This window comes from Leopardus geoffroyi, chromosome C3 (genome assembly GCF_018350155.1).
Source record: "Leopardus geoffroyi isolate Oge1 chromosome C3, O.geoffroyi_Oge1_pat1.0, whole genome shotgun sequence".
NCBI lineage: Eukaryota > Metazoa > Chordata > Mammalia > Carnivora > Felidae > Leopardus > Leopardus geoffroyi.
Window position 1 is genome coordinate 45,292,736 of NC_059338.1, and position 22,670 is coordinate 45,315,405.

General features: G+C 43.6%; 1 protein-coding gene across 9 annotated transcripts in view; it reads left to right on the forward strand.

Moving 5' to 3' along the window:
* TSEN15 (tRNA splicing endonuclease subunit 15) overlaps positions 1-22,670 on the forward strand; it is a 179,119-nt gene that overhangs the window by 66,217 nt on the left and 90,232 nt on the right. For all 9 annotated transcript variants that reach the window (XR_006705804.1, XR_006705806.1, XR_006705798.1 and 6 more), the window contains one exon: positions 17,862-17,937. The gene's annotated coding sequence lies outside the window, so the exon portion shown is untranslated. The remainder of the gene's footprint in view (positions 1-17,861; positions 17,938-22,670) is intronic.

Below are 22,670 nucleotides of genomic sequence, written 5' to 3' on the forward strand. Positions count from 1 at the left end.
TGTTTAAAAATTTGAAGCTCCCGAGTTCCAGACCCACATTTCTGTCTGACTATTAAGTTCCATTTGGTGGCTCTGCCAGCATCCCATCCCCAAAACGTGTCCCAAACCAAATGCATCATGTTCCCCACCAAGTCCCTCTTCTCTGGATGACACTGTTTCTGTTCACGATCACACCATTCTCTCAGTCTAGACCCAGAACCACAGCCGTCTTTGAATGTGCCCTCCCTAGTGGGCTATGAGAGACAGTCACAGGTTCTCCCAGCTCTGCTTTTATTCTTCCAATACTGCCATCACTATTGGTACCACAGTCCAGATCCCTTTTCACCTCCTGGTGTCTGGACCACATTCTGGAACCTTCCTGACTAACGTCTTCTTCCTTTGTTCATCCTATGGCTTTTTCTTACAGTGGTGCTGGGATATTGAAACCATATTATTCTTTAGCTCAGAATCTCTCATGATTTTTATTGCCTACTAAAAAGCTTTGCACTCAGTTCCAGTGTGTGTGTGTGTGGGGGGGGGGGGGTGGGTGTGTGTGGGTATGTGTGGGTGTGTGTGTAGGGGGCAGTGGAGTTCTTACCCACACCACCAGTTCTCTGACACCAGCTGGGTGTCCTCTACTTCAACTCATTTCGGACACTGTCCATCCAGAGATAGCGTCAGATTCCACAGGTTGAGGACCCAGTCCCTCAAGACTGTCCCCCACTTCAGATGCCAGTTGCAAGTCCAGGTTGTCATCTAAACCTCTCACAGACTGGCTATACATCAGAGGTCCCCATGACTCCCAACTTGGTTTGATTAATTTGCTGGAACAGCTTACAGAAGTCACAAAACCAGTTTACTCACTAGTTCACCACTTTAACTACAAAGGATATTAAAGGATACCAATCAGGGGCGCCTGGGGGGCTCAGTTGGTTAAGCGTCTGACTTCCGCTCAGGTCATGATCTCATGTTCCTTGAGTCTGAGCCCCACATCAAGCTCTGTGCTGCAGCTTGGAGCCTGGAGCCTCCTTGGAATTCTCTCTTTGCCCCTCCCCCACTCATGTTCTGTCTCTGTCTCTCAGAAATGAATAAACGGTAAAAAAAATTAAAAAGTTAAAAAAGGATGCCAATCAACAGCCAGATGAAAAGATTCAAAGCGCAAGCTCCCAAACAAAGGAGCCTCTGTCCTTGTGGAGTTTGGGGCCAGCCACTGGCACTTGGAAGTGTGCTGGTTCATCAACCTATCTCTGAACCCCATCCTTTCCATTTTTTATGAGACTTCATTATATAGGCCTGACTGATTAAATCATTGGCCATTGGCAGTTGAACTCAATCTCTGGCCCCTCTCCCCTCCCTGGAGGAGGTCAAAACGGGGCTGAAACTTTCAGCCTTCTAATCTTGTGGTTGGCTCCTCTGGCAACCCCTTCTATCCTTTGGATACCTAGGACTTTCCAAAAGTTGCCTCATTAGCATAACAAAAGCACCATTATCACATCCATCACTAAGGAAATTCCAAGGGTTTCAGGAAATCTGTGCCAGAAACATGGAGGAAGACCAAATATATATTCCCTATTATAAATTACAATATCACACCTTCTAATGTTCAAATGCATAATATTCAAAGTAAGATGTACAAGACCTTCCATCATCTTATTCCATATTATTTGTCTAGCCTTGCTACCTAATAATCTTTAAAAACGTTTTGCTATTCACAGGGTTGACTTATCCATTAGGAACAAGAGGCACAATGCCTAGGGCCCACAGTGCTTTTGGGGTCCATAAAATGTTTAATTTATTTCAAATCAGAACAAAAAATATTTTCCACCTTGGATTATGTTCATATGTATACCAACATAGTTATAAAACATAATTTGAAATATATCCTATGGAAGAAGGAGCCAATGAAAGCAAAAGTACCCAGAGATCTTGAAAATCTTAATTGCAGCCTTGTCTCCTCATTCATTCAACCACTGAAAATTAATTAAGCTCCTACTATTTTTCAGGCACTGAGCAAACAGATATGGTTTCTGCCATAAGAAACTTTAGTTGCAGGGGGCACCTGGGTGGCTCAGTCAGTTAAGTGTCTGACTTTGGCTCAGGTCATGATCTTACAGTTCGTGAGTTCGAGCCCCCTTTCAGATCCTCTGTCCTCCCTTTCTCTCTGCCCCTCCTCTGCTCACTCTCTCTCTTTAAAAAATAAACTTAAAAAAAAAGAAAAGAAACTTTAGAGGCAACTGTTAGAGACAGACAAGTAAATGTATCAACATAATGACTATAAACTATGGTACATGTTATCACTTAACTGAAGGAGGTAACATTGTCAGGAAGGAGTCCAATTTGTACATGTGGTGGTCAGAGAAGGTCATTTTTGAGGAGGTGACATAGAATCTCAGAGTTGAAGGATGAGAAGGAGCTAGTCCTACTGACAGAATTGGGAAGCACATTCCTGCAGAGTTTCTGGGTAAGACTTGGAAATCATGCTGTTCCTCTGTTTCCTGGGTGCTTCAAATGAAGGAGCCTCTGGGACTTGAAGATGTCCTGTCCTTGTCAAATGACAAAAGAAAAACAATTTAGGAATGAGTTTGATGTCCTTTATTCAAGAGAAGACAGTCCACAGATTGGGGCAGTGCAGTGCCTCACAAGCAGTGGAGAGTCTTTCCAAGGGATTGTGGGCAAGAGTGAGCATTATAGAGCTTTAGAAGAAGCAACTCGGAAATAGGGCATGATTGACTAGGATTTGGGGAATTCCCTGATAAGGCTACCAGGTCTGATTTTCTAGGGTAAAGTAAGCTAGCTAAAGCTGAGTCGTAGGATGGTGATTGGAGTATGTTAGGTTTCCTTGACAGGTATTTCCCATAAGAGCAGGCTGACCTGGGTTTAGATTTGGGACGTGGGCAGAGCTTCCATTTTGTAGGTCCCCATATACAAATTAACTTTATCATCCTTAAATACAAGCTAAGTTCTTCTGCTTCCATGGTTTCGTTCATACTGTTTCCTCCCCTTAAAATTCTTTCTCCTCTGCCTTCCTTTCTCTGTTTTTACAAACCTTACTCATCCTTCAAGTCCCAGTTCAAATGCCACCACCAAGCCACCGTCTCCATGAGACCTCCTCTGACTATTCCAGCTGAAGTGATCTTGCACTCTTTTGAAGCCCCAACTCACTCAGGTACCTGTCATCTGCTACCTATTTCTTTCATATATCTCTGATGTCCGCTGCTTGCTGAGGAATCCCTTGAAGGTAGAGAGTTTTGTATCTCAGCATTTTTGGAAGCACCTCCATGGTGACCTTCACAAATTAGTTAGTGACTTACCACAAATTTTCTGGCTGCATGGAAAATGAATGGCTAATTCCAAGGCAGACTGTCGTAACGTTGTATTCCTGCAATCTTTCCTTTATTTCCTCCCGCAGACCACGACAGCTATGACTGTAATGAGACCTTGCATATTTAACGTGAGGCTGAGAGAGGAGGAGGCATGATGAATGAGCTCAGGAAAACGTGCGGCTTCTGCAGTGACACTAATAAATGAAATGTAGAATCCAACTCCAACATTTGGGACTGGAAACTAACTACAAACAAGCAAGCAGAAAAATGAACGGGTTGTGGGGTGGAGTGGGCAGCATATGCGATAAATGAAGAAGATAAAAAGCTACATGCTGCTGACAGGACAGAAATGTCGGGTTTTACATTAGGATTGTTCTATTTTTCTTTTTCTTGCCTTTAAAAAAAAATTAATGGGAAACCAGTCTCCAAAAATTTTTACACAGTCTGGGAGTCTGTGGGTAAGACAAAGAGCCTGACATTGTAGGTGGTCCCCCAGCCGGCCTTGGATCTAAATCGGAGCTGTTACAGCGAACTGTCAGGCCGGGTGCCGCTGTAAACACCACATCCACGGGAGTCGGGTGGAGCATCCGAGTGCAATAGGGACACAAGAAAACCATTCTCCCACTAAAACATGTGTTTAAAAAATATTTTGGTCATGCTTTTGGTGGCTGGATTCTTACAAGACGGCAAGTGAGAGACAGTCCCTTCTTTCAGTCGGAAATGCAAAAGAACAGAGCACAATTCTAAAGACCAAAAAAAAAAAAAAAAAGCAATTTTAGAATAGCAGGAGCTGAGTGAATGGTGTGATTCCCAGGAGGCGTTCTTGACCGACTGGTTTTAAGATTGAGCTTTAGCAAGATGTTAAGATAGGGTGAAAATATGGTCTGGGCTCCAAAGGATCGGAGTCGCTTACTGAAACACACTGGTGTGAAACGCCATGGGTTATTGCTGACGGGGTGGGCATAGGGGTGTGAGGGGACAGAGCTCCCTGGGTGTAGAAAGGGATTCAGGTTAAGGGGTCTCTAGAGCTACGCTCTGGGTGTCCTGGCTTGAGCTCCACTGCTTTTCCTGTTCTCTGGTTGTCAGCTGTTCATTCATGCAACAGATATTTATCACTGGCCTGCTAAATGACAGATACTGTCACAGGCTCTGGGTGAACAGCTGTGAATAAACACCAAAAATATCTGCCCTCATGGAACTTATATTCTAAAGGGTTGAGAATATAGGAATATGTTCTTTCGGATTCTAAAGATAGTCTCTAGACAGATGATCAATGAAAGACAGACAATTACAAAGATAAAAAGGGAAAATGCATACATAGTATGTCAGGTGGTAATAAATAGTATAGAGAAAAGAAAGCAGGGAAGGGAGATTGGCGGGGTTAAAGGGGTGCAATTTTAAAAAAAGGTCAGTGGAGAAGGTCTCCCTGAAATGGTGGTTTGTGAGTAAAATCCTGAAGAAAGTGAGAGTTTATCATATGGATATTTGGGGGAAGAACACTCCAAGGAGGGGAAACAGCCAGTGCAGATGCCCTGACGCGGGGCACATCTGGGCTGGGAGAAGGATGTGGCTGGAGCAGAGAGAGGGGGAAAGTATTAAGGGATGAGTCTGGAGATATCATGGGGGGCAAATCACGTAAGGCCCCAGGGACTTGGGAGCCTACCTAAGGACTGGCTGTGAGCAACATGCCCTTGGACAGACTGTAATGATTTATAAAAAGTAATGTGACTTTCCTCACTCCCTTTTTCAGAGGACTCTGGAGTCTTCCTCCTGCAAACATCCCTTCATATCCTCCAATTAGAGCCATCCTCTGACCTTATTTATTTTTGAGAGAGAGAGAACGTGTGAGCCAGGGAGGGTCAGAGAGAGAGAGGGAGACATAGAATCCACAGCAGGCTCCAGGCTCTGCATCAGCACAGAGCCCCACACGGGGCCCAAACTCACAAACCACAAGATCATGATCCGAGCGGAAGTTGGACGCTTAACCAACTGAGCCACCCAGGTACCCCAAGAGACTAATATTATCGTCCAAGGAGAACTCACTGCATTTCAACTGATAGCTTACCAGTTTCAGGCCCAAGGACCTCAGCAATAGAGTTGGGGGCCTTCATGCCAAGGGTCTTCATGGCACATGAGTGTGAATGTTCTCCTTATATTTTCCCAGAATTTCCGAAGGAACAATGATCTGCAGTTAACAGTCCATGGTGGAAAAAGAAGTACAAGTATTGTTTTTATCAATATGTTGACCTATTGCTTTTTCTTCACCTACAGGGTTGATCATATGTTTGTCCTTTATTCTACTAATATGGTGTATTGCATTAATTGCTCTTTGAATGCTAAACCAACCTTATAAAAATTCCACTTGGTGATGGCATAAAAATTCTTTTTATATGCTCCTGGACTTAACTTTGTCAAAATCCTAAAGACTTTTGTGTCTATTTTCATGAGGGATACTGGTCTGTGGGTTTCTTTTCTTAAAATATCTTTGCCTGACTTTTATATCAGGGTAAACTGGGCTCATAGCATAAGTTTGGAAGTGTTTCCTATCCTCTGTTTTCCAGTGCTTGTAAATAATTAGAATTATTTCTTTTTAAAAATATTTGGTAGAATTCACCAACGAATCCATTTGGGCCTGGCTTTGTCATTGTGGGAAGATTTAAAATTACTAATTCAATTTTTTACTTAATATTCTATTTACATTTTCTATTCCTTCTTGAGTTAGTTTAGGTAATTTGTGTCTTTTTAGAAATTTGTCCACTTCACAGAAGTTGTCTGACTTGATACAAAGTAGTTTGTAATATTTACTCATAATCCTTTTTTTTTTTTTGTAGAGATGGTAGTAAAACTTGCCCCTTTTTTTCTGATTTTGAGAACTCCTGTCTTCTCTTTCTATTTCTTAATCAGTCTAGCTAGAGATGTATCAACTTTGTTGATCTTTTCCAAGAACAGATTTTTTGTTTCATTGATTTTCTCTATTATTTTTCAGTTTTCTACTTCATTGTTTTCTAACTCTTTGGATTTAATTAACTCCTTTATTTCTAGTTTCTTATGGTGTATGTTTAAGTAATCGATTGAGGATCTTTATTCTGTTACAATGTAGGCATTTATAGCTATATATTTCCCTGTAATCACTGCTTTAGCTGCATCCCATAAATCTTTATCTGTTGACTTCAGTTTCATTCAGCTGAAAATATTTAAAGCATTTCCTTCTGGTGTTTTTGGTTGACAGTGGGTTATTAAGAAGTATTTAATTTCCAAGTATTCGGTAATTCCTCAGATTTCTAATTTAATTGCATTGTAGTTAGAGAACACACTTTGTATGATTTCATACCTTTTAAATTTATTGAAACTTGTTTTATGACCTAACATATGGTCTATTCTGGAGAATGTTCCATGTGTGTTTGAAAAGAATGTCTATTCTGATGTCATTGGGTCATTGGGAATGTTTTATAAATACCAGTGAGGTAAAGTGTCCTTTACATTTTCTATATGCTTGGCTTCTTTTCTTTTCTTTTTTAATGTTTATTTATTGCTGAGAGAGAAGACGGAGAGGGGTGGGGGAGAAAGGGAGGTGGGAAGGGATAGAGAAAGAGGGAGACACAGAATCCGAAGCAAGCTCCAGGCTCTGAGCTGTCAGCACACAGCCTGACGTGGGGCTCGAACTCACGAACAGTGAGATCATGACCTGAGCTGAAGTCAGACGCCAACCCACTGAGCTACCCAGGTGCCCTGCTTGCTGATTTTCTAATTGTTCTATCAATTATTGAGAGTGGGATATTAAAATCCCCAACTGTCATTTTTGAACACCATTATCTCTTGCTGAGGTTATTGTGATAGCTTAGCACTCCCTTTCCACCCTCCCAATTTTATTTTTCTCCACAGGACTTACCATCATCTGACCTAGTATATATTTTACTTATATGCTAGAATGTATAATCCCCATGATGGGAGGGATTTTTGTCATTTTTCATCACTGCTGTATTTCTGGCACCTTTAACAGTGACTGACACATAGTCGTCACTCAAAATATAGTTGTCGGAAGAATAAAAACATTACAAAACAAATGGCATCCCATACTCTCTTGGATGAGTACAAAACTCCTCACCTCCACCATCTGGAGGAGATCTGAAATGGGTCAACACCAGTGGGAATACTGAGATAGATTCAAGGCAAAAGGTGGGAGACATAAGGGGTGCATATGCTTTTGGCCACAAGTAGAAGCTCTCCCTTTCCCTGCATGCCTTTCTTTTGGATTTATCCCTCCTTCCACGTTCTAGTCATGAAAGTGGCAGATGCTTGAGAATCAGGACTGCAGGTGAGTTTTGGGGATATGGGCTACTGTGCTTGATCTTGGTCAGGGCTATTTGGTTTCCTTCTCCAGGCAAAGGAACCCCATTGACATCAGGTGGCCTTGGGTATCTCATTGGGGGTTAGTTCCCAAGTGAAGAGGGCAAGGTAGGACTTAAACTTCAGAGTAATGAACAGAATGGTTTTCTCCTACATATATGCTTTTCCTTCCTGAACCTGAGAGAGGTAGGTGGCTTGTCTGAGATTGTGTTCAGGATCCCAGCCAGATATCATCCCATCTTAGCATGGTTGACACTGTCTACTTGGATGTACACCTGAGGTAGATCTGAACTTTTATGTGTATCTTGCTTTCAGAGGGCTACATTATAAAACAACATCAGGAGGGGAAAAAAAAACATCATGTAATATTTATTGAGTGCTTGGCACATAACTTAAGATGTTTTATATGTATCTGGCACATTAGATACTTTACATATCTATAAGCTCAATCAGTGAAAAATAAAAGATTAATATTTTTTTCTTTTACTCATTGAAGTTAGGCCTAAGTTTTGTAAACTGTTTTTCTAGGATCTGTATAACCAACTGGAGCTCAGAGTAGAGGTCTGGGCTGGAAACACAAATTTGGACACCATGAATAAATATATGATAGTTAAGGCTCTTGGAATAATAGATAATATGCCCTAGAGAATGGGAAGAGGAGAGTGCCTCAGGAAAAACTTTGAGAAATTTCACTTTTCAATTAAAAATTGAAAATGGCTGAGTAGAGGATGATGAGCCTGAAAAGAAAAAGAAGGAGCATCCAAGGAGGTAGGAAGAAAACTGGGAAGATATTACATACAGGAAAGTGTTTGTCAGCTTTCTGGAAACTGACCATTCTCATGACACACCTTGCTTTGGGGGAGTCTAACTCTTAGTAAAGTACCTTCATTGAAGTATAAGTTCTCATTAAATGGGTGGTCTTGAAATTGTTCTTGACACCAAGGTTTATGTTATTCAGATGCTGTGTTTTCATCAAAATTATTTTACTCCAATTCTTGGGTCCCCCTCTAAGTATGACATACCCTTTCCTGATGACCCTCCTATCAATCTATGACTTTTGGCATTCTAGTAGTAATCTGAATACTTGATATCAGTAAAGCACGACAAACAAGCATTGCACAAACAAAGTTGAATTATCAGAGCAGCATTCCTGGGAATCAAATTATTTCTCGTTTTTATGTTTAATGTCTGTGACAGTAAATCCTCAATGAATTATTTAATTTCTTTTAATGTTTATTTATTTTTGAGAGAGAGAGAGAGAGAGAGAGAGACAGACAGACAGAATGTGAGTGGGGGAGGGGCAGAGGGAGACAGAGACACAGAATCCAAAGCAGGCTCCAGGCTCTGAGCTGTCAGCACAGAGCCTGACATGGGGCTCGAATCCACAAACCATGAGATCATGACCTGAGCCAAAGTTGGATGCTTAACCGACTAAGCCACCCAGGCGCCCCCAAATCCTCAATGAATTCTTATTTTCTTGCTTCAGACTCAGTAACAAATTTATTTGTAAGAGTACTATTCTATTTGTTTCATCCACTCAGTCATTCATTCATCGAAGATATATTAAGTGCCTACTATATGCCAGATGCTGGAAGTGTTAAGACACGCCAGGCATGGTTCTCCAGCTTTTGTGTGCATCAGAACCACCCGGCAAACTTGTTAAAAATACATAGGCCCCAATCCCACCCCTCATATCAGCAGGTCCCGGGTAGGTTCCAGGAGTTTCCACAAGCTCTCTGTGTGATTATGAAGCACAACCAAGTTTTAGGATTATTAGTCCATGTAAAAAAATTAAGTGAAAAACTTAAATGTAATGAAGTGTAAGAAGTGTCAAATAGAAGTATGTTCAGGGTAAAGTGTATATTAAATTTTATTGTATTCGTATCTTAGCATAACAGTAGGCTGTACATTCAGCAATATTATTACAATTTTCAACTATAATGGAATTTTGTGTCAGGGCTTTAAAGCCTTAGAAGTATGATTTTAGTTTCATGAATATTGGAGCAATTTTTAATGTCTTTGTAAATGATCATAAAGATAAGGGAATGCTCTAAACATACAAATATCATGATATTCGTGCTTATAACTTACTTTAGTAGGAATGAGGAAAGCATCTGGCAGTTCCTACTTAAACACTGGGGAGCTTAATAAATGGTCATTATGGGACTGGGCCTCTCATAAGTGTTCTTTCTTTTTCTTTTTTCCCTTTGTCTGCTAAGCTCTTTTGCAGCCTGTTGATACAACAGATTCAAACAGCATTGCAGGAATATTCATTAGCAGTTTCTACTAAAACCCCAGCAATGATGTAATGTGCAAAACTCCGAGTCTTACATTAAGATAAGCTTTCTTTTAAAAAATAGTTGGTGTTTTCTTCTTAAAAGGAGGTACTCAGTCACCATGCCATTCATAAAGAAACAGACTTCTGTGAGAGACAGATCAGCTCCGCTTTTATTGTAGGGAAACTGAGATGTTCTTTGATTACAACAAGACTTAACAGGAAGAAATAAAGATTAAAAGCAACTATTTAACAAATCTAATTGAAACATTGAGTGGAAACAGCACACAGAATTAGAAAAACAAGTTCAATAGTTTCTTCAAAATGTTGCTTCAAAGGGTCACTTGGCTTCTTGAATTAGCTTCAGTAAGTGTGACACAGCACTCATGGAGCACCAACATTCCTGATCTTCTCTCCTTCCTGGGCACACAGCTAAGCTGCCCTTCCCAGCTTCCTTTGCCATCTATATGGTCCTGTGACTAAGTTCTACCCAATGGCATGTGAGTAGAAGTGACACAATTATACACCTGTTCTAGGCTTGACCCATGAAAATGCCCCACCGTGCTTCTCTGTGCACCTTGTCTGTTAGCTGGATAGTGACACCCAGGCAGCCTTGAAAGCCATACGTTGAAAATTGTAGGGCCTCTGTTAGCCTGGGTTCTTGAATAAGTATATGGAGCAGAGAAATGCAACCTCTACTCTTCCCCACCTCTACTCTTCCCCATCTCAATGCCAATGGGCTTTGTTTGAGAGAGAAAGAAACTTTCACCTTGTTAAGCCCCTGAAACGTTTGGGTTTGTTTGTAACTGCAGCTAACCTACTTTAACTAATACAGGATGTAAGGATATAGGCAAGTCTGTACCATGAGAACATGCACTGGCCTACTATTTCTGGAGCCAGAGCCCAAATATAGTCTCATAATTCTCCTACAGAGGTGGTTTTTACCACAACCTCTCACCAAGAAAATCCTCTAGAAAAGAATCCTCTGGCTCCAAAGGGCAGTACTTGGGCTGTCAGGAGTATTCTAGTCCCGCAAGGACAATTCAGTTTGAATTGGGACACAATCCTAGAAGCACACAGAGAAAAAAATACTGAGAAATTCTAACTCCAGAACTTGTCGTGAACAAAACTGGAATGAAGGAGACCGGAGCATAGCCACAACAGAGCCTGACATGCAGCAAAGACAGAATCAGAACACAGGCCCATCTTCTGGACCCCCTACTTTCATCTGCAACAGACTGGCATATGCTATCATTAAAATCTAAGAGAAAGTCCTCCTGGTTTTTAAATGTTTTACTGTGTGGAAAGTCAGATAGCAAATTTCACAGGGTTCAAAGTCCTAGTTCTTATCAGTTATGAAGAGATAGGTTTGCCCCTCCTTTTAAGATGATGACTGAGCCCTTTGTAAACATCTCCTCCCTTCCATGGAAGCCAGCCTCTCACACACCAGCACCTTACCCACTGAGTGATCACTTTCCACTAGGTAGCTATTTTTGGTATTGCCCATTCTGAATACAATCTCAGTGGATATAGAAAATATGGCAGCTTGACTTTATTTTTAATTTTGCCTTCATTCTTATCCAAAGTATTCCTCTGTTAAAAAGAGACAATAGGCCCAAAATGGAGTCACTTATGCTAAGCCCCAAATCACCAAACCAAGAATTACTACTTAACTTAATTATAATTTCAGCCTTTCCTTGGCATGGAACCTTAAACCAGTCAATCTAGAATTACCTGGTCAGCACTAGTAGGATAATCTGCTTGATAGATCCTGTCATCCCCTAACGAAAGGTGACCGTAAAGTAATTTTTTTTTTAATTGGGTGAAATGGTAACCAAGCTGCAGATGATACTTCCAATTATTATTTTTGAACATTTGGCCATTTATAATTTTGAAAAACTTAGGGAAGTGCCCTTGTAGAGCACTGGTTTCAATCATTCCCCTTAAGAAGCTGTTTGATGAAGCACATTAACTTTTGCAACAGAAAGGAAAAAAAAGACAGGTGACTGTACCACTACCAATTTGCTTTGTGCTGGTATAACTTTCTTGTCCTCCTCCCTTCTGCCTGTAAAAGTATTTCATTTTGTACAGCCCCTCGGAGCTCCTTTTTATCTGCCAGATAGGATGCTGCCTGATTCATGAATCAGTGAGTAAAGCCAATAAGATCTTTAAAATTTACTCATTTGAGTTTTGTTTTTTAACACCTCTAAGCCTTAAAACTCTTTGGCCATTTAGGTGCCTCTCTCTCCTTCCTAGTCTGTTAAGTAAAATAGCTGTCATCTGGGGTGCCTGGGTGGCTCAGTTGGTTAAGCGTCCGACTTCAGCTCAGGTCATGATCTCACAGTCTGTGAGTTCAAGCCCCATGTCGGGCTCCGTGCTGACAGCTCAGAGCCTGGAGCCTTAAAAAAAAATAGCTGCCATCCAAGCAGGAGTTATTCTGTACCAGGCATTGTACATGGCCTTTACATACATTGTTATTTATCTTCACACGAAATAGATATTATTATTATCCCATTGTGCAGATTAAACAAAAAAGGAGGCTCCAGAAGGTTAAGTAACTTGGCCAAGCTCATATAGCTACTAAGGAGCAGAACCAGGGTTCAAACCCAAGCACCCTGAGCCCCCAAACCTCCACTCTCAACCATCGTACACTGCTTCTACTTTCATTCAGCGATTTTTTGCTCGTGAAAGACACCACTTGGAAGAGTAGTTGATCCTTCAGAAGGTCCGATAAACAAGTTCCAGTCCCTCAGAACTTTGTATGTGTACGTTTTTCTTCATTCCAGCACTCGTGGTATGTGGGAACCTTGCACATCACGGTGCTGGTGTTCGCTCTCAGAGTTACCTCCCGTCTCTACATCTTAGCAGCTTTCTGGCATGGTGAGAGCCTGGGGCTGTTGCCACAATCATCCGGAAAAGAGGAGCTTCTTGGCTCTAGCACGTTCTTAACGCTCGGGGGAAGAGCTGTGGGGCCAATCTGTCACTGTGTCTATATTTAGCACCATCTGCCAGGAATATTTCAAGCTGCCTATTTTAGTACATGTCGTTTTGTGCAAATGCCACTGTCCCACCACTAGTTCGTGGGAAACCAAGGGCATTAAGTGGGTTTTCTGGTGTTTATGTTAAGTGTTGTGAGTTGGCCCCTTAGCCAACCTTCAGATGAGATAGGGGAGAGGATGGAGGCAGGATTTTCCCAGGGTGTCAGTCCCAGAGGCCTACACTTTTTAGTGGCTCAAAAGTTATGCAAGAGCGGCAACTCCAGAGGAGATGGTGGAAGTCCTGGCAGGGGAAAAGGAATATAAAAGGCCCAAGACTCTTGTCCAGCATCCCTGAGGCAACATGGGAAGCTTGCCCATTTCAGAGCTCCCCACATTGGCTCCATACATTGTTGTATAGACTCTTACAGCCTTAACCAACTCCCCATACAGCCTTATTGATCTGTACCAGTGAAAGACAAGAGCTCCCATTGACTGAGCGTTTCCCAGTGCTGGCTTGGACACACACCATCCATTTTGTCCATATGACACCCCTACGAGGCGGTTCTATTCCTGCTTCCACTCTACAGCTAAGGAAACTGAGGCTGAGAAAGGCTGAGGGACTTGTTGCAGAGTCAGAATTAGAACTCAGGCCTACCTAAACCCAGACCTCATGATTTTACCCATTATCATCAGACTGACCCATTCTATGTCCCCTACCCATACAGTCTCCCTGTTTTCTTCCCCCAGCGACAGACACTGTACTTTTTTGCATATATTTCCATCTCCAGCTTTTTTTCCAGACTCAGTGCTTAACTGCATTTGAGGGGTTCTGACCACAAGTTTGTTATCCAACCCCACCGCAGATAAAAACCCCTCCCAGATGGGGTCCAGCCAAGTGAGGTGATGGGGCTCTGGGATTTGCCCCTGCCCTTGAGTAAGGACTGGTAGGCAGAAGCAGTTGAGCACCCTTTTAGGAGGGGTTGCCCCTGCTGCAGAGGTGAGTTTGACTGGCTTTCATCTGATAAGGCTGCTGGAAAAGGAACTGCCACCAGGAAGTGGCATGGGGCTGGGCCTGAGAAGACGAACAATGGGGCGAAGTTCATTAATCCAGCTGTCCTAGGTGACTTATTAATCTTCAGAGTGGCTAAATCTAGGAAAATTCCAAGTTGTGATAATAGGAAAATCTTGATATATATAATATGTATGTATATATCATACATATATTCATATATGTATGATATATACATACATATTATATATATCAATATATATATTTGATATATATCATATATACATATATTTTTCTAAGTATAATTCCTGAAGATAAGCACATTTCACTAAATCACCCTAAGGTGAAGGTTAGAAGAGATGGCTACACTTTTGCTGTGGTTTGGTACGTTGGAAATAGTCTTTGTGAAGAAGAGGGACTGGCAAGTGTGAATGGCACAGAAGACAGATTAGAAATCAGATCTTCTAATAGACCATTTCATATCCCATCTGTTTCAGTTACTTATTCCTACAGAATAAGCATCCTTAAACTTACTGGTTTAAAACAAGAATGATCATTTTATTATTGTCCTCCATGGATTTTGGGGGTCTGACTGGCTTGTGGTTCTCACTGTGGTCTCTCCTACAGTTGTAGTCAGACAGTGGTTGGGGCTGGAGTCATCTCAAAGGCTTCCTCCTATGTCTGGAAGTTGGGACCTTAGGCTGTTATCTGGGACCTTAGCTCAGCTGTCAAGACATCTACACATGGCCTTTCCACATGGCTTGAGATTTTACACAGGATGGGGGCCGTGGAGGGAGAGACCTAAGAATGAGGTAAACAAGGTAAACGCTGTCTCACCTTTATGACCAAGACTTGGAAGTCACATGGTGTCCCATTATAGTCCCATAATAGTCACAGACCAGCCTAGATTCAAGAGGAGAGAACACGAACACACTCCTCAAAGAAGTATCAACATCAGTTTGTAAGAGGGACATGTGAACTGGGATATACATTATGGTGACTCTCTTTGAAATATACAATCTTCCATACCAATTGCATTGGACTAGGGGAAGAACGTGGGTTTGGAAGAAATTGGGTGAGGTAGGGTGACTAGTATGGCAGTGGAGAACCAAGACTCCAAGAAATGCCTTCAGTCAACACATGTTGAATCTCATGAGGTACTCACCACAAGCCAGAAACCAGGGATACAGCAGTGAATAAGAGACAAGGGCCTGGCCTTCATGTAGGTTACAATCTGATAGGGAAACAATGACCAGCTACTCAAATAAATACAGAAATGCCATGAGGAACTATAAAGTTGGAAAGGACATTGACAATATTGGAGACAGTGTCTAGTTCAGATAAAGTGCCTAGGGAAGACCTGTCTGAAGTGGGAGCATTTGAACAGAGGCCTGAATGAACGGAGGGAAGGAGGGAGGAAGTGAAGCATGCAAGCATCTGAAGAAAGGGCAATCCGGGCTGAGGGAAGAGCAGGTATAAAGTCCCTGCAGAGGGATAAGCTTGGTGTGTTCATACAGGAAGCTGTAGCTAGATTGAGTTGGATTGAGTTGGAGAAGGGTAAGAAATGAGGTACATGAAGTTGCCAGTAGTTGTGCTTAATCTGAGGCAAAATCCATTTCAAAACATTTTTTTTTTGCTGTTGATATTTGGTTTCCTAAGTGTTAGGATGGAAGGACAAATTCTCAACAGAAAGTATCCATCATTAATATGGGCTTCCTGTTTTCTAAATGTAAATGACCATTTTCCTTTGGGGACAGAGCTGACTGCATACAAACTTCGGAAAAATGTCTCTGACATGAATGTAGAAGCATCTGGCTACCCTCAGGGTACCTTCCCACCCCTTACTGCAGCCAATCTGGTCTTTGTCAGGGCATCTTTCTTTTCAGAGAGTAACTATGACAACGGAACGTGATGCTGTGGGTCTGCGGCCCTCTATTTGCACAAAATATGTGATGCTATCAGAACACAGAATTATGAATCAAGATAGCGTCAGCCTCTCCCTTTGTAGTGAACAAGTTATCTATTATCTGATTCAATTAATGTTTTGTTACTGGTTTTGTTTTTACTATGACTCTCTCATAACAAGGTGAGTAGTATGTTCTATAATTTATAGCATCATTTCCTAAACTAACTTGATCAAGACCTCTGCATTAGTTTTCTATCACTGCTGTAACAAATTACCAAAAATTTAACAACATAAACAACACAAGTGTATTATTATACAGTATGTAGATTGGAAGTCTGATGTGGGTCTCACCAGAATAAAATCAAGGTGTCAGTATGCCTGTGTTTCTTTCTTGAGGCTCAGTGAGAGGATTCATTCCCTTAGTCATTCTGGTTCTTGGTAGAATTGAATTCCTTGTGGTTATAGGACCGCAGGTTTCCGTTTCCTTGCTGGCTGAGGGCCATTCCCAGCTTCTTCTAGAGGCTTCCCGAATTCCTTGGCTCCTGTGTCAAAACCCTCTTAAACTTTGAATCTCTCCCCCTTCTTCTTCTGTCTCATCTCTCTTGGACCACAGCCAAGGAAGATTTTCAACTTAAGGGCTCATGTGTTAGGTTGGGCCCACTTAGATAACCAGGATAGCCTCCCCATCTCAAGGTCCATACTCTTAGTCACATCAGCAAAGTTCCATTTGCCATATAAGGCAACACAGTCACGGGTTCCAGGAATTAAGGTGTGGGCATCTTTAGGAGAGACATTATTCTACCTGCCATTCCCTAACCCCCAATAAACTAGAGCTTAATAGTTTGAGAAATACTGCTCTAGAGGTATCAAAAGGACCAACTTTTAGGCAGGAAAGACACTAATTCTTTGGGGGCAGTGACAACAGTCAAAGCCCTGGATGAGCAGGAGACCAGGTGCAGGCTGGATTCCTCCATGTGGTTGGGGATGGAGGTACAGAGGAATAAGGTTTCAGTGATGGATTTACTTTCTTGCCATACCAGCATATGAATCAGGTAGGCTTTTGGATTGGGCTGGTCTGTCAAGATCTTCTGCCTCGTAATGCCTGAAGGGAGAGGGAGGGACAGTTACTGTACCAGGGGCTTTTCACAATCACCTGATATAATGGTCACTCTAACTTGTGAAGGTGAACGCTGCATTTGAACCTATGTGTGATGGATTCATTTGCTGTCCCACCCACGTCCCTTTTACCATGCTGGTGAACCCATCCTACAAGCAGCCACGTGCTAACAGCTCACAGCTTCCCTTACAGCTAATGGGAGATGACTCAGCTGTGAGGTCAAGCCTCCCCAACACACACACCCACACATACCCACACACATACACGCCACACACACACACACACACACACACACACACACACACACACACACCTTCCCAACCCACAGAAGTCTGGCCCTCTTGCCTTGTGGTGAGAAGATTTCTGTGATATCACTTATGCCTCAGAGTTTTCTATGGATCACGTCTGGCATTTTCTGAGACCACATCCTTGCTCTACTCTTTCCTTCACTTTTCTGCTTCCCTTTGTCACTTACAAGTTTTTCCTGAATAAATCAATAAATCACATGTCCCCAAAACTTTGCCTCAGGCTCTGCTTCCAAGGAACCCAACCAAAAATATGATAATGTTAATTTGTATCTGGGGACCCACAAAATGGAGGCCACTTCAGTGGACCTGCCCACATCACAAATCTGAACCTAAGTCAGCCTGCATTTACGGGAAGCACTTGTCAAGGAAACTTAACAAACACCAATCACAGTCCTCCAACTCAGCTTTAACTAGCTTACCTTACCCTAGAAAATAAGACCTGCTTGCCTTATCAGGAAATCCCCAACGTCCTAGCCATCGTGTCCTGTTACACAATACCTCTACTAATGCTAACACTCGCTCTTGCCCAAAATCCCCTGGGAAGATTCATCCACTGCTGTGAGGCACTGCACTGTCCCAATCCATGTCTCCCTCACTCCAAAGTTCTTGCTTTTTGCAGGTTCCTGGCCTAGAATCAGATGGCACCAAGAAAAATCCTGGAGAAAATGACGCACCTCGTGCACGTCCCCTTCGAGGTATGTGGTTGAGCAAATAAAAGGAGGCTTGATTGTTTATCTGCAAAAGTGAGGGTGGGAATTCCATGCAGGATTCTAAAGACTTCATCTGTGGAAAAGAATGAGAAGCTGAGAATATAGTGCAAACGCAATGGTCCTCTCCAGTGCAAGTTCCCTGGGGGCAAGGACTGAGTCCCCGGAGCCTAGCACAGTAGCTGACACATGGCAAATCTGCTGCTTCCTGAATCAGTGACTAAAGTGGAGACGAGCAATAGGAGGTAAGGTCTCTGTGAACCAGGATTAGCAGGGTAAGCAGGAGAAAGTTGGGGAAAGAGGGTCTGTTCTCAGTAACACGTGCTCCTTGGTGCCCTCCCAAACTCCTCTGTGATAACGCTTCCTGGAACCTGCTTGTGGTTCCCAGGAATCTGTGGACATAGTCCCTCACCTGGGAAAGGGGCACTTCTGGTCAACCCTTCCTCCACAGCCTGGAAAGAGCACCAGCAGCCTGCTCTTTTTTCCTGGCACGTGTCCTGCCTGTAAGAGACCTAGTGTAGCTTTAGGTTAGGCTTCGTTTATGTTATTAGCATGTTATTTATTTATTTCTTTAATATGAAATTTATTGTCAAATTGGTTTCCATACAACACCCAGTGCTCATCCCAACAGGTGCCCTCTGCAATGCCCATCACCCACCCTCCCCTCCCTCCCAACCCCCATCAACCCTCAGTTTGTTCTCAGTTTTTAAGAGTCTCTTATGGTTTGGCTCTCTCCCTCTCTAACTTTTTTTCCCTTCCCCTCCCCCATGGGTTTCTGTTAAGTTTCTCAGGATCCACGTAAGAGTGGAAACATATGGTATCTGTCTTTCTCTGTGTGACTTAATTCACTTAGCGTAACACTCTCCAGTTCCATCCACATTGCTACAAAGGGCCAGATTTCATTCTTTCTCATATGAACTTATACAATAAAACACCAAGAATTAACCCGTTTTACTTTAGTGCTTAGTAAGTACTAAAACAAATAGACCCTATATATGGTTTCCCTCTAGGCAGCAAAGCCCTGGAGAGTCGAAAATAAGTCTTCACCTTGGACTCCCCCATCGTGCCGGCCACATCGTAGATGCCCAAATACGTATTCATCTGAATTGTCTTGAACTCTTAGGTAGTCATGGCCCAGCCTGAGATATTTCTCCAAGGATTATCTAGAATTAGAAAAAGAGACTTTGAGGCAGAGAGTGTTTCTGACAACACGCGTCACTGGCTAGCCTTGGGAAAGGAATGGGAAGCTTGGGCAGTCTCCTTCAGAGGCTGGACCCCAAGCCCCACTAGTAATGTAGGTAAAAAGCATGTGACTCAGAAAGTAGCAAAATCATGGAGCAGCATGCCAAGTTGAGAATCATTGAAGCAAGTGGTGCAAATGATGAAATTGAAAAGACAGAGACCTTTTTAGAAAAAGCCAGGGTATGCAGAAGTGACAGCGCTGAGAGCCAGGTTTGGGTGGAAATGACAAGACCTCCCCCAGTCCCCTTGCAGGAGGGCCTTGGTGAGTGGCTTTTATATGCCCTTTTAAGTTGCTGCAAAAGCCGCCTGCTGGATCAGCTAAGGCTGGACGTTCCTCGTGATGGTTTGTAACATAATCGAGGTTCCCACATCCTCTCTGTACAGGCTGCTCTCCGGTCAGATAAAATGCACCCCGGGTGCTCCACAGTTCATTTGTTTATGTTTTCCTCCCTTTACTGCCCTTGTTCTTTTGCTCTTCCAGAATCGTCAGGTTCTTGCTCACCTCTCATTGAACAGGAAACTTTGTTTCCTCTCATAGTGTTTGCTGCTTCCTCTCTGTGCTGGTTTCCAGCCAGTGAGAAGCCCAACCCGTTACTGGTTTGTGGTGGGTGCTGGGCAGCAGACAGCTTGACTTGCCCCGTGTTCTCTCCTCACCCACTTGCCTGAGAGGAGTGTTTCGGACGGAGTTCCCAAATGTCTGCTAAACCGCAGGGTGTTTTCCGTGACTGACACCTTTCCAAGCTGGGACATCCTTCCCTATATCACTCAGTGTGGGTGGAGAGAGGAAAGGAGCTGCTATCTTAGACATGCCCCATCCATGCCGGGTACTGGTCTAGGTACCCAGTGGAATGGCTGGAATTCTCACAGCCACCTGGTGGACTCAGTGCGGTCCTGACTTTGCAAATCGGGGAGCTCAGATTTGCCCGAGACGCAGCTAGGACGCTCAAGAGCAAGGGCTCGAGGCTAGGTCCCCGGCCCCAGCATCCACATCCTTGAACACACCAGAGGGACTTTAGCTTCTCCGCCCACACCCCCCACCCCGCAGAAGGGAACTTGTTCTCCCCACTTCCCCTCTCCCCTAACTCCTGATTCATGAAGAAACTAATGAATTCATGATTTGTGAAGACTTTTGTCCCTGAGCTCTGCTCAGATAGGCTTTGTTTCAAAACACAGTGTTCATTCATGCCAGATTCTCCAGGGCACTTCCAATTTCATACAATTTTACAATTCTTAATAAATTCATTTTGGTACATTTATGATAAGTATGATCTCATTTTATACCATCTTAAGGCATTCCATGTGCAGAAATTCAGAAACTAGGGAAAAAAATTTCTCGGATACCATGCCCTGACTTTTGAATCAGAAAATGCTTCTGTCTCTGATGCAGACACCAAGACTGCAACACGATCGTCTTTGCTCGTCTGTCGGCATTTTTTTTAGGGAGCAAGTTCTGTGTTCCAGACCCTGGAAATGCTGTTGTGCATCCCTCATGGCAGCCCAGCCCCAGGATATTCCAGCACCTTTTCCAAACAGATCCTTGACCAAGAAATCTCAGCCTCCCTCCCCACCCCGCACCGCCATACTGAGAATCAAGAGGGTTTTCTCAACCTTGCTGCAGATGGAACAGCTGTTCCTGCCCTGAGACTCCCTTCTCCAACTCCCACCCATGGACATGTGGGGCAAAGCCCCGAGTGGACAGGCTGATTGCTATCTCTGGGTGCCAAAAAGAAAGTCCTGCGTGCCCCTCCCCAGTCGCCTGCCTCCGGCTGACTCCACTCCCTCCCTATGGATGGGGCTCCACACATGTTGCCTCCAGCCTCTCTGAAGCCCACTCTTTCCAAACCATTGAGTCATTTCCTCTCAGGGACTTTCTCATTAAAACCTTCCTGTTTGCTTTTGCTCTGGAGCTCCACTCCGAGTTGCTGTTTCCTTCTCTGTCCCCACTGAGCTGTAATTAATGGCCCAGCACCTTCCAGCCCTCCCTCCCGCTGCAGTGTTCCTTCCCACTCTCTTCTCTTGGCTGGAATCTCTACACCTTGTACACATTTGTGCAAAGCCCCAGAGTTCCTAAAGCTGTGAGGAAAATGGGGGATACTGGTCTTGTCCTACAAAGTATTGCTTGAAGGATAAATTGGGAAGATGAGTGTCTACAAACAGGCACCAGGGAGCAAACCCTCTGACCAACAGCTTGTCCCAGATCTAACTGACACAGCAAACAGAGCGGTGGGGAATAATAACATTTGATTAATGCACTCTGAGCTGCACGACCCTGAGCAGCTGCTGAGTCCCCCGGAAGATGTCACTGGTCTCTGTGAAGCCCCAGTTTGGAGTGTTGCAGGCACATCTGAGACCTGCTGACCCGGGGACAGTTTGCTGTGTGGTCAGCAGCACCAAGGCAGGACTGGATGGGGCAGAAGAGGCCAGAGGACATCGGGGCTTTCTGATTGAGTGATGGGGCGATGGGAAGAGAGTACAGAGAAAGAAAGGAAATGATCAGACTGAACATGGCACCTTTGTTCTTTCTTCAGGCTTATTTTTTCAGGGAGGCAATTCTCTGATCCGGGCACACAAGAACTGTTGTCTATTTCTCATTGCAGGTACAGCCCCAGATTACTCCAGCCCCTTCACCCAGTTTTTGGATCAAATGAAATGTCATGGGCTGTACTGAGAACAGTGCCCTTTTCGCCCTGTGGGTATTTGATAAATGTTCACTGAAGCAAGTCAAACTGAAGTTCAAAAAGTATACGTGACAGAAAGGATAGACCATAAACTCATCTACTGACCCCATACCTTCCACTGTCTATTCACTCATCACAGCACCTATCACTAAGAAAAACCCATGGGAGATACTCCTGGGGTGATGGGCCACCCCTCAAATCCCATCATGTGGGCAGCCTCCTGCTCCAATAATGTGCGAGGCCCACATGGTCTAGTGCCTGCTAATGTGGCTTTGCAGAACTTAAAAACCAGCACACTGTCCCTTAGAAAACCTGCTTTCCAAGTATACTTATCATTGTTAATCATCACCAGTTTGGTGACTTGAACAGAAGGTGAGAGTTGCCTGGTTTTGGTCCTGGCTCCTGAACGTTCACTCTGATTCAGAGGAAGCCAGCCTCAGTCCTGCACAGGGTCACCGGCCTCCTCTGTGCTCCACCCGGTTCCCTGCTCTGTGGCCTGGGCATTCTGTGCTATAAATGATCCTGCCTTCTCGAGTCTTAGGTTTTCAATTTCTCCATTCCCACTGGCCTTCTCCAGTCTACCGACACGTTGCTTAACTCTGTTGCTCTGCCGGCTTCATAGAGCCTTCCCTTTACATCCTGCAGGAGGCGCCACTCTCGCTGTGTAAAGGAGCAGTGTTCCAGTGTTTCCTTTACCTGGAACACACCTGAGTGGCAACTTGTCGCTGCTCACCTCCTTGTGCAAAGATGGGCACCACGACTGACTTCTACTTGGCTGTCTTGTGTCCTTCCCCCACTACC